This window comes from Euphorbia lathyris, chromosome 4, assembly GCF_963576675.1.
Source record: "Euphorbia lathyris chromosome 4, ddEupLath1.1, whole genome shotgun sequence".
Taxonomy (NCBI): Eukaryota; Viridiplantae; Streptophyta; class Magnoliopsida; order Malpighiales; family Euphorbiaceae; genus Euphorbia; species Euphorbia lathyris.
In genome coordinates, this window is record NC_088913.1 from 69649445 (window position 1) to 69653553 (window position 4109).

Below are 4109 nucleotides of genomic sequence, written 5' to 3' on the forward strand. Positions count from 1 at the left end.
AGAACGACAGAGAGAGAGAAGAATGGCTGGAAGGGTACCACCCGAACAACCAGTTCAACCAAACCAGGAAGAAGAGGGAGAAAATAATAACCCTCCTATCATGCGAATCAGAGATTATTCGAGACCAACTATTGAAGGACATTCATCATGCATCATGTTGCCCAACGAAGGGAACAACATGTTCGAGGTGAAAGCATATATGATACAAATGTTGGAGGCAGCCGTACAGTTCAATGGATACCAGTCGGAAGATCCAAATGGGCATATTCTTGAGTTTACCATGTTGTGCAACACTTTTAGATCAAACAAAGGCATTGCTGACGACATAATCCGACTAAAGCTGTTTCCTTTTTCTCTAAGAGATAAAGCGAAGAATTGGTTGAAAAACATGCAACCAGGAACGATTACTACTTGGGAAGAAATGGCCAGCGCTTTCTTAATGAAATATTTCCCACCAAGGCAAGCCATTAAGCTCAGAAACGAGGTTTCCCATTTCGTGCAAGAAGAGGATGAATCCTTAGCCGAGGCGTGGGAAAGGTACAAGGAATTACTAAGGAGAGTCCCCAATCATGGCATCCCTATGTGGATGCAAATGCAGAACTTTTACAATGGGGTAACCAACATTTATAAAATCCAGATCGAGTCCATAGCCAATGGAAACCCCGAAGATCTGGAGCCACAAGCCTTGTACAACCTTATTGAGAGAGTAGTGAGCACGAGTTATAACTGGCACTCTACCAGAAGTGAGGGAAAAAGAGCGGGAAATGAAGATGTTGTGTCAAAATTGACAAGCCAGGTAGAACAGCTTGCTAGACAGCTCGGCAAGATAAATGTGTCCTCGATCCACAACGAACCACCATTCAATGACATTTGTGATTTTTGTGGAGGCCTTCATTTTAGCATCAACTGTCCTGGAGTTAAGCAGGGAAAGGGTGCACAGGCAGAATGTGATTATACAGGGTATAATCAGAGGAATCCACCTAACCTGTATTCTAACACGTATAATCCTGCCATAAGAAATCATCCGAATTTCGGATGGACAGACCAGCCCAATCAGCAGGAACAACCGAGATATCAACAACAGCAAGGAGGACACTACCAGAGGCAACCTCAACAGCATTATAAACAACCTGTTCCACCAAAGGAAGATATCGAGCCAGATATGAAGACGATGATGATGCAGTTCATAAAACAGACACAAGCATCAATTAAAAATCTGGAAACACAAGTCCACCAATTAGCTGCATCTATGTCAAAAGGGAATGGGATAATGCCAAGCAACACAGAGCCAAATCCAAAGGGCGATGTCATGGCAATCACCCTGAGATCTGGTAAGCAAACTCAACCCATTATATCGACTGATGAAAATGCTGAATGCGCAGAAACATCCGAAGAAATTGAAGAAGAGAAGGAACAGACTGTTCCTATTCACGAAGAAACCAGGAAGACAAAATCTACCCTTGAGCAGAATCAGGAGGAAAGCGGAAAGATGTACAAGCCACCTCCGCCGTATGTTCCGCCTGTGCTATATCCAACGCGGTTGATCAACAAAAAGCTGGAAGAACAGAATTCTAAGGTGTTAGACACCTTAAGGAAGTTGCACATCAACATTCCATTCGTCGAAGCACTTGCACAGATGCCGTCGTATGCAAAATTCTTGAAAGATCTCCTGTCGAACAAGAAAAAGCTGGAAAACATATCCATGATCCAACTCAACAGAGATTGTTCTTCAATACTCCAAAACAAGCAGCAGCTACCAAAAAAGCTAAAAGATCCAGGGAGTTTTTCTATCCCTTGTTCAATTGGAAAGCTAAATATTGAAAATGCACTATGTGACCTAGGAGCTAGCATAAACCTAATGCCTTATTCTGTATATGCTAAACTTGGATTAGGAGAACCCCAGCCTACTCGTATGTCAATTCAGTTGGCCGATCGATCAGTATGTTACCCTAGGGGAGTGGTAGAAGATGTGTTGGTAAAAGTAGGAAAATTCATCTTACCTGTTGATTTTATCATAATGGACATAGATGAAGACCTGCATGTTCCTATTATCCTAGGTCGACCATTTTTAGCCACGGGTAGAGCATTGATAGATGTGGGAGAGGGACAACTATTCTTAAGGATTAATAGGGAGGAAGTCATTTTCAAAATGAACGAGGCAATGAGACGAGCTAACAATAATGATGACACATGTTGTTTCTTGGATGAGTTTCAAAGTCTTTCTACTTTGCAGGAACATGACACTCTAGAGACTCTATTGGGAGAAGAAGTGAACTTATGTGAAGGAACATGCTGTTCCATTGAATCCAACTTACCTACACCTCCTTTCGATCCTACTGTTCCTACTCATCAAGAACCACCGGAGATACCAACTGTGCCAGTGTCTAAACCAGAATTGAAACCGTTACCTACACACCGCGAGTATGCCTTCCTGGAACCACCCAGCGGGAGTCCAGTTATTATATCCTCAAAGTTAACTCCTGATCAGAAAGCACAACTCATGGAAGTTCTACGAAGGAACAAGGATGCAATCACATGGAAAATTGATGATATCAAAGGTATTAGTCCGGCAGTCTGTGTCCACAGAATCTTGATGGAGAAGGAGCACAAGCCATCTGTCTAGCCGCAACGCAGACTGAACCCCCACATAAAGGAGGTTGTGCGAAAGGAGGTGATCAAGCTTCTGGATGCCGACATTATTTACCCAATTTCTGATAGTGTGTGGACCAGCCCTGTTCGCGTTGTACCAAAGAAGGGAGGAACAACCGTAGTCCTCAACGAGAAAGACGAGTTGGTGCCCACGAGAACAATAACAGGATGGCGAGTTTGTGTGGATTACAGAAAGCTCAACGAAGCCACAAGGAAGGATCACTTTCCTTTGCCCTTCATTGACCAGATGTTAGAACGGTTAGCTTGGTATGAATTCTATTGTTTCCTTGACGGTTACTCGGGGTACAATCAGATTGCAATTCATTATGAGGATCAGGAAAAGACAACGTTCACATGTCCATACGGGACCTATGCCTACAGGCGCATGCCGTTCGGACTGTGCAACGCTCCAGCCACATTGCAAAGATGCATGATGTCTATATGTCATGATATGGTGGAGCGAACTGTAGAAATATTCATGGACGACTTCTCTGTTTATGGAACCTCTTTTGAGAGCTGTTTAAACAACCTCGAAGCCGTGCTTGTGCGATGCAGGGAGACCCACTTGGTTTTGAATTGGGAGAAATGCCACTTTATGGTTACAGGTGGAGTTGTTCTCGGGCATAAAATTTCAGAAAAGGGGATGGAAGTGGACAAAGCGAAGGTGGAAGTGATAGAAAAGCTGGCTGTTCCGGCCAATGTAAAAGATGTGCGAAGTTTTCTGGGGCACGCAGGGTTTTATCGCAGGTTTATCAAAGATTTTTCAAAGATTGTGCTACCCTTGTCAGCATTACTTCATAAGGATGCGGAATTTTCTTTTGATGCAAGCTGTTTAAAGGCGTTTGAACTGTTGAAAAGCAAGCTGATCAACTCGCCTATATTGGTAGGACCCGACTGGGAACAGCCTTTTGAGATGATGTGTGACCCAAGCGATACATGTGTGGGAGCTGTTTGATAGGGGTATTTTACCCCTATCTTTTAGCGTGATTTACGGGTTGATTTCGGATAAAATAAATAAGTTTAATTACAAAAATAAAGTGTTTTGATAAAATAAAGAAATAAAAATAAATCTCTTACTTTCAGTTAATTTTCCTCGTTTTTGATTAGTTTATGAAATAAAAACATCAAGCTAACTCGGCTCTCAAGATTTGTATTTCAGGTACGAGAAAGGAGCAAAAATCCACTCCATACGCGGGGCGTATCATCCCTTACTCGGGGCGTAAAACACAGTGTCAGAAATAATTGCCTTATCCGCAGACACCACGTAGAACTGACTCAGCATACGCAGGGCGTATGCCACCCTACGCGGGGCGTATGACACATGTCGGAAATAATTGGCCTAATCCTGAAAGTCAGACTGCATTGTCTCCCGGAGTCAACTCTCCATACGCGGGGCGTACTTCAGCTACGCACGGCGTAAAAGCTCCAATTCAAGCAATAAAACTTCAGAGACTCAAACA

At 43.2% G+C, this 4109-nt stretch overlaps 1 non-coding gene across 1 annotated transcript; it reads right to left on the minus strand.

Annotated features, from left to right (window-relative positions):
• Positions 1-469: 469 nt before the first annotated feature.
• LOC136228085 (small nucleolar RNA R71) lies at positions 470-576 on the minus strand. Its single transcript, XR_010688420.1, has one exon. It is a non-coding gene; the product is annotated as a small nucleolar RNA R71 (small nucleolar RNA).
• Between the last annotated feature and the right edge of the window lie 3533 nt (positions 577-4109).